General features: G+C 46.0%; 1 pseudogene; it reads left to right on the forward strand.

Annotated features, from left to right (window-relative positions):
* The window catches only part of LOC144097513 (uncharacterized), a 29,697-nt pseudogene extending 16,261 nt beyond the window's left edge, over positions 1–13,436 (forward strand).
* The last annotated feature ends 282 nt before the right edge of the window (positions 13,437–13,718 follow it).

The raw sequence follows: 13,718 nt of genomic DNA on the forward strand, positions 1-13,718 counted from the left end.
ACTCAACTACCTTAATGAGCACCTCACACCTTCTTCCGATTTACGCCGACGTGGTCACGAGACTGCGCATGTCCAATGACTCAAGCCATACTACGACCCGGTTTTGTTGGCACCATTGCTTGCCAGGATGGCTCCTTTTCTCCCCGGAGGAATTGCGAAGAAGAAGAAGGGCTTATCCCAGCTTCACCGCTAGTTAGCTCAGGTCGAGCACAAAGAGCTCAGCGGACAATTACCTTTCTGCAAGATGCTGCTGAGAGCTCTGTATTCTCGGTGTGCACTGCTGCTCCTGCCAGACAGCCGTCTCCTTGGTGGACGGAGGAGTGTGAGAAAGCTTATCGTCGTAGAAAAGCAGCCTGGAAAAGCCTTTCCTATAATCAGAGCCCAGCTAATTGGATAAATTATAAGTTCTCTGCATGTTTCAAAAGAACTGTTAAAAAGGCAAAGGAGGATTATAATCAAAATTTAAACACGTATCTCTCAAAACCCCAGAATAAGAAGGCTCTCTATAGATTCATGGCGCAGAATAACAATTCTCCGGCCTCCAATCGCATAAGGTCAATGGTAATATCTCCGCAGGAGGCTAAGCAAAGCCTTGAACGCATCGCGCAGGGGCTGGCCTTACGTTTCCAGGTACAGAAAGCAGAACCTTTGCACACTCTCACCCCCAGCTCGGACTATCCTGAGGTCGACGTGTCGGAGCTCCTGCAAATTGTTTCCTCGATGCACTCTGCTGCTCCGGGATCTGACGGGATTACTGTGGGCATGTTAAAGATTTTAGCACAAGACTTTCCAACTCACGTTCTAGATATTGTAAATGCGTCATTGGAAACTTCTTGGATTCCTCACAGTTGGAAAATTGCGAAAATAATTTTACTTTTAAAAAATGCAGACAATGGATTTTAATTAGACAATATTCGTCCGATTGCTTTAACCTCAAATTTAGTAAAGCTAATAGAAAGAGTAGTACACAGTCGCCTCACAAAGCATGTTCATCATATTAACGGCCTCAGCCCCCCACAGATTGGCTTTCGTCGCGGTTGTTCCATATGGTCCGCGCATGTGGATCTCGAGAGCCGAATACGACTCTCAATGCGCCAGAGAGAAGTTTCGACCTTGGTGACGCTTGACGTTGCGAAGGCCTATGACAGCGTGGAGCACATAGTCCTCATTAACAAGCTTGCTCAACTACAACCACCGCATTACCTCTACGCTTGGATTTGTGAATTTCTAAAAGATAGATTTTTCTTCTGTACAGACGGATCTTTTTGTTCTAATACCTATGGTCAATCAAGAGGTGTGCCGCAAGGCTCTGCTCTTTCTCCGCTGCTTTTCAACATATTAGTTCGGGACATCCCCATTCATCCTAACGTTACAGTTTATGTATACGCAGATGATATAGCTTTTTTCGCATCAGCAAAGGATATTAATGTGCTCTACGGGTATTTGCAGGCATATCTGAATGCTCTTGAAGTCTGGTTAGACCAAATCCATTTATCACTTAATGTCAGCAAATGTGGCGTGCTGGTATTTCCACCCGACGCTCCTATGTACATCTCGCTAGCCTACCGCTCCACTCCAATTCCGCAGGTGGAGTCGGTTAAATACCTAGGTGTTATTTATGACCAAAATTTGGACTGGCGACACCATATTAAGAATAATGTTATTAAAGGGGAACGTGCGCTGGGCCGTTTGACCCGAGTTGGCAATAAAAAGTTTGGCATGCGTCGTGACACGCTACTGTTGCTCTATAAGGCTTATATGAGACCGATTCTGGAATTTGGTTGCCCCTTGTTCTCTGGTAGCGCGAACTACAAGCTGCAGCCATTAGCCTTACTGGAAAGGCGTGCCCTACGGCTATGCCTCGGGCTCCCAAAATCGGCTTCCAACGCAGTCCTTTATCTGGAAGCCCGTATCCCCAACCTCTATTCCCGCTTCCAACTTTTAACAGTGCGTACTTTCCTCAAGTCTTTTGACCCGGCCCCAGGCGTTAGTATTCCAATTTTTGTATCCCAACCACACCTTTTTTGACTAATCACTGGCCACGTTATCAGCTTCTGCAAGTTAGGTTCACGCAGAATCTGTTAGCTCCGCTTCAGGTTGATCTGATCTCCTTGCAACGAGTTGCTGACACGCAGGCTGATCCCGTCTTCTATTACGACTTTATTTTCCCGTCCCATGCGAAGCATATGCCCGCACATACCCTAAATGGTCTTCTTTCTGAACACCTACAGAATTTTCCACATCATACTGTTCTCTCCACAGATGCCTCCGGCAGCTGTGAGAAGGCGGCGATTGGCATATATTCGCAGGAACTAGCTTAAAGCTACTCCGTTCGTATCACTGATTATACTCCTATATTCTTCGCAGAGTTTTTGGCCATTGGTTTGGCTCTTCTCAAAATTCCCAGACATGTCGCACGGGTTCTTATTCTTACAGACTGCCTTTCAGTTATTGTCTCTCTCCAAAATTCGAAAAAATCTTTCTTGACTCGTTCACTTAGGTTTTTTGTTCCGAGCACAGTGCGCGAGATCCGTTTGGTCTGGGTACCTGGGCATTCAGGCGTCTATTTTAACGAGGTGGCTGATTTATTGGTAAGGTCAGCTCTCAGCGCACCTGTAATATATCCCGTTCCTCACCTCATTCTGTTAGCAGCTTCTCGTTTCCAGCGGTTCCAACATATTTCAGCCACTTTGAGTGATCCGTTGCTCAATACCGCGGACTTTCAACACCTAAAGTACCCATGGAATATCCGGTGGTGTAAGTCAAGGCTTTGTGAAGTGTCCATGACGCTCCTGCGATGTAGAATCCCTCACATAAATTTGTAGTTATGCAGGTGCGGGTTCGCTGCGACAAACCTTTGTGTATCATGTGGGCAAGTTGAATCAATCGATCATTTTCTCCTCTCTTGCCGGCGCTTCGCGGTTCAGAGAAAGCAATATCTGGAGGTTCCTCTTTCGAGACTAGGACTGCCTCTGTCTCTTACAGTTCTTCTATCGTTCAGTGCGAGTGCCAAGGGATTCCCGTTAAGCAGTGTATGCGGCTACCTTCACGATTACATAAGTGCAACTAATCGATTATCTTGTTAGCTATATACAAAATTCTTTCGCATGTCCAAAAAAGGCTAGATTGATTCTATTCCGGATGACTCATACCTCTTGAATTCATTTTATTTTTCCTTTTTTTTTATCTTGATTCAGTCTTCTGACGTTTCCTTCCCCGCGCAAATGCTTCATTGGCATTCTACTCTATACCTTGGCCAATCCCCCTCACGTGGGTATGTGCCATATTCCTTGAGGAGAAGAAGAAGAAGAAGAAGCTTCACCGCCATCGCTCAGAGCGAGCGCCTGCTGGCCTGAACAGAGAAGGGATCCCGCTGGCGTTCCTGACTGCTGTTCTGTTGACGTGGCTCAGCTACCCAGGCTGCGGGGCAGTGGCTAAGTACCTGGTGGTGTTGCGTTAGCTTGCTAAATTTCTCCTTCTTTTTGTCTGTGCCTGTTTGCTCCTGTTCTGGGGTGATTGGGTGCGGGACGAGAGCTTAATGTCGACTTCTTCTCCTGGCCAGGGGTTTTCCCCTTGGTCGGCATCTCTTCCTAAAGACCAGCTCCCACTTGATCTCTTTCTCCGCAGCGGTGTTTCAAGCATTCCAGTCGCATTAGTGCCTTCCGATGGAGGCGCTATCCGACTGAACAACCCGGAGGCAGTGCAGGCGGCCCTTCAGTCCACATCGAAGCACTTTATGCACATTACCGATGTCCGGCAGTTCGGCAGGGGTGGTGTTTTGTGCCGGTCGTCGGATAAAGACTGTATTGAAGATCTTCTAAAGTGCACGACCTTCGCCAGCCACCCGGCGAGCGCATTCATTCCGCCTCATCTCGCATGTTCCAAGGGCTTGGTCCGAGGGGTCGACTCTCGATTGAGCCCTGCGGAAACGCTTGAGAACCTCTCGCCTGCGGGAGTGATTGCTGTCCATCGATGCAGCAGGCTGGTTGACGGAGTAAAAATTCCTACGGAGTCCGTCATTGCCACATTTGCAGGATTATTTTGCCCTTCAGAGATTAAGGTGTGGCCATTGGTTTTTCGAGTAGATGCCTTTAACTCTCGGCCCCTTCAATGTCAAAACTGCTGGCGATTTGGCCACAGCGGCAAAGCCTGCAAATCGGCCTTACGCTGCTGTGCCTGTGGGGAACGTCATTGCAGAGAGGAATGTCCTGAACAGCAAGAGAAGTGTTGTTTGTGTAGCGGTGCTCATCCTGCTGATTCGCCTGACTGTCCTGCCCGAGAACAAGAAGTTCAGGTGCTCGAGCTTATAGACAAGCGCAGATGCACGCGGAGAGAGGCTTTTGCCGCAGTCAAGGAGAGAGCCTCAGCCTACTCTAGTGTGGCCGCCAAATGCCCACCCATAATGGATTCTAGTTTGTCCCAGGCTATTACAGCGGCAGTTGAGAAAGCTGTGGCAAATGCAATGGATCGCATTATGGAAACCGTGTCCACGTGCATTTCGCAGGTCATAGCTGCTCAGATGACCAATCTTCTGCAGGCGTCCACCACTCCGCTCTTGTCTTCTTTGGCTTCGGAAGCTACCCCTCCTTCTGTAGTAATCGATTCCGCTCCACAGGGCCAAAAACAATGTGAGCAACAAAAGGCCTCTCAGCCCTCTCCTTCGAATAGCGTTATGGACGCATCCTCTATGGATTGTATTGATATGGAGTGTGATCTCCGCGCCCAGAAACGAAGTGGGTCTCCTCTGAATATTGCAGGTCCATCTTGCCCCCAGTCAAAGACAAAGAAAAGTAACGCAAGTCAAAACGCTAAGACCAGTATTCTAGAAAAGGCAGTCGCGGCTGCGGCACTTCCGCCAAGATAGGGTTCTTAAGTGTCCTCCAGTGGAATTGTCGATCAATATTCTCAGCTTCAATAGATTTAAACTGCCTATGCAATCAGCTTCTACCAGATTTAGTTGCTTTACAGGAAACATGGCTAACTCCAAATTTCAATTATCATCTCAAGGATTACCATCCGTTCCGGCTTGACCGGTCATCACGAGGGGGAGGGTTGTTATTGCTCATATCTAAAAAGTTTTGCCACAGGGCATGCATTTCTTTTCAAAATGCGGACAATGAATGTGAAATCCTTGCGGTTGACCTCAGTGTCCCAGGTCAACAGCCCTTTACGGTAGCTAATGCATATTTCCCGTCTGGTGTGCGTGACACTCGGCCCCTTGACTCACTCATGTCTAGTAGCCGATCTCAGGTTCTATTACTTGGCGACTTCAATTCACACCATGTGACTTGGGGGTTTAAAACAGACAGCTTTGGTTCTAGGCTATTTGATTGGGCTTCTGGCAACAACTTGATGTGCAACAATTCCGGATTGCCTACGTTTGTTCGCAGTCAATGCCGCTCTGCCCTGGATTTAACTTTTTCCTCCCCAGGAGTCTCCGTTATGTCTTGGGCGCCTGTTGACTGTGCAACAAACAGTGATCATCTACCGATTAGTTTCAAGTTTGCGTGTAAATTAACTCTTCCTGAGCGACATCAGCGCACGTTAATAAATTACAATTGCTTTAAAGACACTCTAAAATCAGCCCTCCAAATCAGTTCAGACACTCGCGCTCAGATAAGTGCCGAAAGCAAGGCTGCACATCTATGTTCAGTACTGGACCATGCAAGGCAAAAGTCTGAATTTTTGGTTAAGAGAACAAAGGGTGCAATCGCGAACAGTTGGTGGAATTCTGAGTGCACGCGTGCATATAGACGACGGAAAGCAGCTTGGAAGAAACTTCTCATCAATCAATGCCCAAAAAATTGGCTGGATTATAAGTATGTTGCAGCAACATTTAAGCGCACTGTCGCCCGTGCAAAGGAGGAGTATAATACAAATCATTATGATTTCCTTTCCCAATCGGGCAGTAAACGAGCCTTGTTTAGTTTCATGAGGCGCAACAAGGTGATTCCTCCGACTGCCAACATTGAATCCCTCGTTCAGTCCCCTGCTGACATCGCAAAGGCCTTAGAAGATATTGCGTGTGGCCTAGAGCTTCGCTTTACATCTGCTTTACCTTCTCCTACTATATTCACATGCACCTCAAGTGATTTCACTGAGGTCTCTATGCCTGAGCTGTCGCAAATTGTTCTGCGCTTATCCCCAGCGGCTCCTGGCCCCGATAAGGTCACTTCATCTATGATCAAAATTTTGTTCAATGAATCTCCTGCAGACCTGTTGGCTCTAATTAACCATTCTATTAAAGGTCCTTGGATACCGCATGAGTGGCGTCTTGCTGAAATAGTTCCATTGCTTAAAAAGCAAGGGGAGGGCTTAACTTTCGACAATATACGCCCTATTTCGTTAACATCGACCCTAGTGAAATTGGTGGAAAGGGTCCTTCTCGGCCGTGTCATGTCATTCATTTCAGAAAATGCTGTATTGAATCCATGTCAAATTGGTTTCAGGCCGGGTTGTTCAATTTGGTGTGCTCATACTGATCTTGAGAGTCGTATTAAATTAGCTCGCAATAGAAAACAGCTTGCTGCGCTTGTCACCTTGGATATCAGTAAAGCATACGACAGCGTGGAGCACTCGACTCTATTACTAAGATTACAGGAACTCAACTTCCCAAGCTATTTTGTAGCCTGGATTTCTGTCTTTTTAGAAAATAGAGAATTTTACTGCTGCCAAAATGGTATTTCCTCAAGGAGATTTCCACAGACAAGAGGTGTTCCGCAAGGATCAGTTCTCTCCCCTGTTCTTTTTAACATTTTTCTAAGCTCAATTCCATGCATTCAAAATGTGAAAACTTATGTGTACGCCGACGATATTGCATTTTTTGCATCAGCAGGTGACATTCACACTCTTTATCGCACCCTGCAAAATTACCTCAATGTTCTTGACAACTGGCTAGGAAGAATTCATCTGTCCCTTAATGTGAAGAAATGCGCATTGTTAGTATTTCCAGTTTCTGTTCCTGTAAACATCTGCCTGGTCTATAGAAATAACATAATACCTCAAGTTCAGACGGTGAAGTATCTCGGTGTAATATACGACTCTACTCTCTCCTGGCGGCCACACATTGAGCACGTTTCTGCAAAAGGAGTTCGGGCCATTGGCATCCTGCGCAGGCTTTGTAGTGCTAGGTCAGGCATGAGAAGGCATACGCTTCTGATGATTTATAAAATGTACGTCCGCCCAATTTTGGAGTTCGGGTGTGTTTTATTCTCAGGAGCTCCTGCCTATAAACTTCGCCCTGTTGTGCTTTTGGAGCGTGAGGCGTTGCGCCTTTGTCTGGGGCTTCCAAAATATGTCGCCAATGCTGTTCTGCACCTTGAGGCGCGAATGCCTTCGTTATCAGCTAGGTTTCGCCTTTTAACAGTTCAAACATTTTTAAAATTGTGCGACTCCCCTCTTCACGCTTCCAGTATAATATTTCTTAGTCAACCTTCCGCCTTTTTTAGTGCTGCCTGGTCTCGATTTCATACCCCGCAGATATGTTACGTGCAGTCCCTCCTTGATCGCATAAATATCCATTTCACTGATGTCCGCCAAATATATAACAACTCCTCATCTGTCCAGATTGAATTCGATGACATTTTCCCATCGAATGCAAAGCTGCAGCCCTTCCCGCTTCTTCAGGGTCTATTGCAGGACCACCTAAGGTCCTTTCCCTCTCATGTTCTTATTGCTACCGATGCCTCGCAGGATCGCGAAAAGGCAGGTGTGGGAATTTTTTCACCTTCACTGGATTGGTCTTTTTCTCTCCGTCTTCCTGACTTCACTCCAATTTTTCTGGCTGAATTATTAGCAGTAATCTTAGCCTTACGAAAATTAGAATCTGCCGTTTCCCAGGTCGTGGTTATGACAGACTCTCTGTCCATTTGCTCTTCCTTATCCTCGCCCACTGACTCTCGGCCATTACGCCTCTTTAAGTTCCTGATTCCGCTGCATCTAAATTCGGTAAGGCTGCTTTGGGTACCAGGTTACATGGGCTTTCACTTAAATGAGGTTGCAGATTCCTTAGCAAGAGCCTCTCTCAGCGGCCCAATTGTTGCTGTCCTACCATCGTGTGCATATACAGCTGCGGTGAGGTTTCGCAGCTACACAATATTTCAGGAATTTGCTGCCTCGGCTCTTACATCGTCTCCCGAATATCAGCATCTTCTGCATCCTTGGAGTAGCAAAGACTGGCGCTCACGCAGACTAGAGGTCTCTTTCACGCGCTTGCGTTGCCGGGTTCCCCTTCTAAATTTCTACCTTCACAGATCTGGCCTGGCAGCTTCCCCACTGTGCCCTTTTTGTGCCGAACCTGAGACAATAGATCACTTCCTGCTGTTCTGCCGCCGCTTTTCTCATTTGAGGAAGCGTCTTTTGCAAATTCCATTTCATCAACTGGGCTTGCCTGTGTCTTCCGCGGTTGTTCTTTCCATTGGCGCTTCTTTGCTTGGACGAAGCGACAGGAGTGTGCGCTCTGCTGTGCAAAATTTTCTTCAAGAAACGCAGCGACTCCCATTCTAATTTCTTTTTCCTGATCTCTGTCAGTAAGACATTGCAACATTACAGGCATTGTGTACTATTATGCACATTAAGCAATTGTCCCGTCTTCGATCTCCAAGTTAACTGGACCCCTTTTCTTCCCTCTTCCAATCTATCAGACTACATACTATTACCACTCCTTTTCCCGTCAAAAATTTCCTGTATCCAGTAATTAACCGCCTGTGTCTTGGCCACTCCCCCGTAGTGGGTATGTGCCAGCAACGTCTGAGGCCTTCCTTCCTTCCTGAACAGATCAGAGACTGCCGCTACCGTGGATTCGCCGCCGTCTGAGCGTTAACCTTGGCCCTCGTTAGAAATCCAACAAAATGAAGAAAGTGGGAAAATATCTGTTACTATAATTTTATAGCTATGCAGAAATTCTCTTTGAGCAAAACTTTTCTCTTAAATTTTCGTAGAATGGAAACATTCCCGAATGAAACACCACTCACAAGGATGTGGTGATGCCAGGTAACCATACTTCTCACTGTGAAATTGCACTAAATCTAAAGCAGTGATGTGCTGACATCGTTACAGGAAGAGATTATTTGAGCCCTTTCTCTAGAAAAAGAGCCAATTGTTTTTCCAATCCTAATCAAGCTTTTCTTCCAGACTCTACACAACCATGGGTGGCTTACTTCGCGTACACGGACTACCAAGACTGCGTCATCGTCGAAATTCCCTACGAAGGAGACTGTAAGGTGTTTTACGCTCCAAGGGTTATTTGCCTCTAAACAGTGTTTTTATTCATTCCCCGAAAGCACAGTTGAACCATGGTTGAACGATGGGGAGTTTCTAGCCAGCGCCTCCATGCTTTAGTTTCAACTGGTATATGCATGAAAGAAGACTAGCAGTGCATATATATGGTCCAATTTTTTGTACTTGATACTGAGGAGAGCAGTAAATGCAGTAATAGCTTGGTTCAAACATACTGCTATTGAATAGAAATTAAAGTGATCAGGGACTTCAGAAACTTAAAAAAAGTTTCATAAGTGCGCCTGAAATAAGTATACAATACTAAATGGAACCTTAGCAATTCAGAAAACAACCTATCTGAGCACATTTCTTGAACGAAATATGCTTTGAGCCAAGTGCAATCGTACTGTCCCTAAACTTGATAAGTGCTTCCCGTATTCTAGTTCGAGCTGTGCAGGAGCCAATTGAAGATTTGGACTGATAAAATATCTTGAACGCAAGATGTGTGGAGCCAAGTGCAATCGCTTTGTCTCTAAACTTGCTAAGCGAGTTCTGTGATACAAGTTTAAGCAGTGCAACAGCCTTTTGAAAAGTCGGACCGAGAAAATATCTTGAAAGCATTAAGTGTGGAGCCAAGTGCAATCGTTTTGTCTCGAAACTTGCTAAGTGCGTTCCGTGATTCAGGTTTAAGCGGCGCAACAGCCTTTTGAACATTCGAACCGATAAAATATCTTGAATGCAATAAGTATGAAGCCAACTGCAATCGTTTTGTCACGAAACTTGCTAAGTGCGTTCCGTGATTCAGGTTTAAGCAGTGCAGCAGCATTTGAACATTCGGACCGATAAAGCATCTTGAACGCAACAAGTGTGGAGGCAAGTGCAATCGTTCTGTCTCGAAACTTGTTAAGTGCGTTACGTGATTCAGGTTTGAGGAGAGCAGCAGCCTGTTGAACTTTCGGACCGAAAAATATCTTGAACGCAATAAGTGTGGAGCCAAGTGCGATTGTTTTGTCTCGAAACTTGCTAAGTGCGTTCGGTGATTCAGGTTTAAGCAGTGCAACAGCTGTTTGAACATAGGACCGACAAAATACCTTGAACGCAACAAGTGTGGAGCCAAGTGCAATCGTTTTGTCTCGAAACTTGCTAAGTGCGTATCGGGATTCAGGTTTAAACAGTGCAACAGCCTTTTGAACATTCGGACTGATAAAGTATCTTGAATGCAATAAGTATGGAGCCAACTGCAATCGTTTTGTCACGAAACTTGCTAAGTGCGTTCCGTGATTCAGGTTTAAGCAGTGCAGCAGCATTTGAACATTCGGACTGATAAAGTATCTCGAACGCAACAAGTGTGGAGGCAAGTGCAATCGTTCTGTCTCGAAACTTGTTAAGTGCGTTACGTGATTCAGGTTTGAGGAGAGCAGCAGCCTGTTGAACTTTCGGACCGAAAAATATCTTGAACGCAATAAGTGTGGAGCCAAGTGCGATTGTTCTGTCTCGAAACTTGCTAAGTGCGTTCGGTGATTCAGGTTTAAGCAGTGCAACAGCCGTTTGAACATAGGACCGACAAAATACCTTGAACGCAACAAGTGTGGAGCCAAGTGCAATCGTTTTGTCTCGAAACTTGCTAAGTGCGTATCGGGATTCAGGTTTAAACAGTGCAACAGCCTTTTGAACATTCGGACTGATAAAATATCTTGAATGCATTAAGTGTGGAGCCAAGTGCAATCATTCTGTGTCGAAACTTGCTAAGTGCGTTGCGTGATTCATGTTTAAGCAGTGCAGCAGCATTTTGAACATTCGGGCAAATAAAATATCTTGAATGCAATACATATAGAAGCAGTGCGATCCTTCTGTCTGGAAACTTGCTGTGTTTTAAGATTCAGGTGTTAGGAGTGCCGAAGCCTGTTAGACATTTGGACCGATAATATATCTTGATCGCCATAAGTGTGGAGGCAAGTGGAATCGCTCTCTCTGAAAACTTGCTGTGTTTGAAGATTCACGTTTAAGCAGTGCAGCACCCTGTTAGACAACCGGACCGGTAATATATCTTGAACGCAATAAGTGTGGAGGCAAGAGCAGTCGTTCTGTCTCGAAACTTGCTAAGTGCGTTTCGGATTATGGTTTGAGGAGTGCAGCAGGCTTTTGGACATTCGGACGGACAAATATCTTGAACGCAATAAGTGTGGATGCAAGTGCAATCATTCTGTCTCGACACTTGCTAATCGCGTTGCTTGATTCAGGTTTAAGCAGTGCAGTAGCCTTTTTGACATTCGGACCGATAAATTATCTTGAATGCAATAAGTGTGCAGACAACTGCAATCGTTCTGTCTGGAAACGTGCTAAGTGTGTGTCATGATTCAAGATTAAGCAGTGAAACAGGCTTTTGGACATTCGTGCCCATAAAATATCTTGGGCGCAATAAGTGTGACGGCAGTGCAATCATTATGTTTCGAACCTTGCCAAGTCCTTTCCGTGATTCAGGTTTGAACAATGCAGCAGCCTTTTGGACATTCGGACGGATAAAATATCTTGAACGCAACATGTGTGCAGACAAGTGCAATCGTTCTGTATCAAAGCTTGCTAAGTGCGTTTCGTGAATCAGGTTTAAGAGGCGCAGCATTCTTGTGAACATTCGGACTGATAAATTATGACATTAGAGTAGTTCACCTAGCAAACTCGCAAAAGGTGGCAATTCGGCCAAAGTGGCAATGCTTCATACCTGTATACGCACGATGACACGGAACACAAAACTCAGTGGACAAATATTTGCGTTCAATTGCAATTGGGAACTTCACTTTTATGCGTTGCATATTGCAATCACTAAGTTCAGCCCTTGGGCTCGGCCGGGAAGCCACCAAACCACGTGACGTGACGTCACGACAGCCGGAGGAAAAGCTGGGCCCCAACTCGCGTGGTCGCGCGCGGCCGCAGCCACCACCTGACTCCCGCTCCTCCCGCTAGGGGCGCTGCGCCGGCGCGGGACGTCACGGAGGAAACGCTGGGCCCCAACTGGCGCGGTCGCGCGCGGCCACAGCCACCACCTGACTCCCGCTAGGGGCGCTGCGCTATGATTGACGTCACGGCATATGTATAAAAGAGCTGCGCTCCTTCGCCGGGACAGTCTTATACCCCTGTCACACGGGCATTTCGAGGGCCCTCGAACCGATAGTCTATCGACTCAAAGGCGACTCAAAGGCGATCGAGCGCTGCTACACGTGCAGTTTCAATTGCGATCGAGTCAATAGCCTATCGAGTCAACGGAGCAGCACCGAACTCCATCGAGATATGCAACGCATTCTTGGCTTAACCAAGCTAAGTCTGGCCATTTTTTTTGGATTTCCACCGCAAAAGAATGGGGCAAAAAGAACAGTATGAACGCCAACATCGTGTGCATTGCCAAACAATGTTCCCAAGCGTACTATTAGACCCCTCTTTGGGAATCGTTTTCAATGGTTAGGACTCGAAGCGCTTCGCAGACAAATACCGCTTTGCCGATATGGTTGCGTGGAGGGAACATTTCGTTGGGACAATCACAGTCGCGACGAGGATTTGTAATTTTTCTTCATGACTAAGATAGACGTCAGAAACTTTTTTCTAGCCACACACTCGAACACCTTCCGGTGTGACTTCCATCTTCGTGACGTATTGAAGCACTGCAATGCTCCGTGGCCGATACCCTATATAAGTGAGATGATTTATTTTATTTAGCATCTTGTTTATCCTTACACGTTTTTGTGTGTAAAACACATTATTGTTACCTCTCGGGAAACACTTGCTTCTGCCCTGGTCTATGATAGTGTAATATGCTACGTCTAAATAATTGCGGTTAATCAGCTTATGTTAAAAATAGTGCCAGTGCCGATCAAATCCCACAATTCAGCTGGCGCTGAGTCGGCAAGGCCAGCACCACTTATGTGACTAAGTTTTCCCATTCCTTTCTCACAAGTGCATTTCGTTCTTCAACTGCTGACAATTTGTATTTGCCATTGCAGCACATGAATGCATAGATACATGTACACGAGGACGGTAGAAGTGCCCTGGAGCGAGAATGAATTTTTATGCCTCAGTGTTTTCTTTATGCAGAGTGTCAGCTGTGGGTTTCAAAGCGTGTTAAGGACAATGTCCCTCAGCATTGCCTGGAACAGCTGCTGGACATTTGTTACGTCAGCGTGGAAGAATACTCCAAGAAGTCTTGCAAAAACGATACGGATGCCCTTTGAAGGAAAAGAAGCGAAAAGTGCCTCCTATTCTTTTTGCTTAGGAGAAACCTTCCTTTATTCAATTCTTGAATAAATCGCAAGCTTGCAAACTCACATCAGAGATACCATTCTCTTAATGTGTGCCAGACCTGTGGGATATAATCATGATTTGAAAAAAAAAGTTAGAGGTGATCAGTTGGATTGATGCGGAGGAAATGCGGTTATGTGCGTGTCCAGATTCCAACCAAGTGCCTCCGTTTGGCAAGGCGCATATCGTTGCACTTGCTAATGGCAGTTTTTCCT

This window comes from Amblyomma americanum, chromosome 7 (assembly GCF_052857255.1).
Source record: "Amblyomma americanum isolate KBUSLIRL-KWMA chromosome 7, ASM5285725v1, whole genome shotgun sequence".
NCBI classification, from domain to species: Eukaryota; Metazoa; Arthropoda; class Arachnida; order Ixodida; family Ixodidae; genus Amblyomma; species Amblyomma americanum.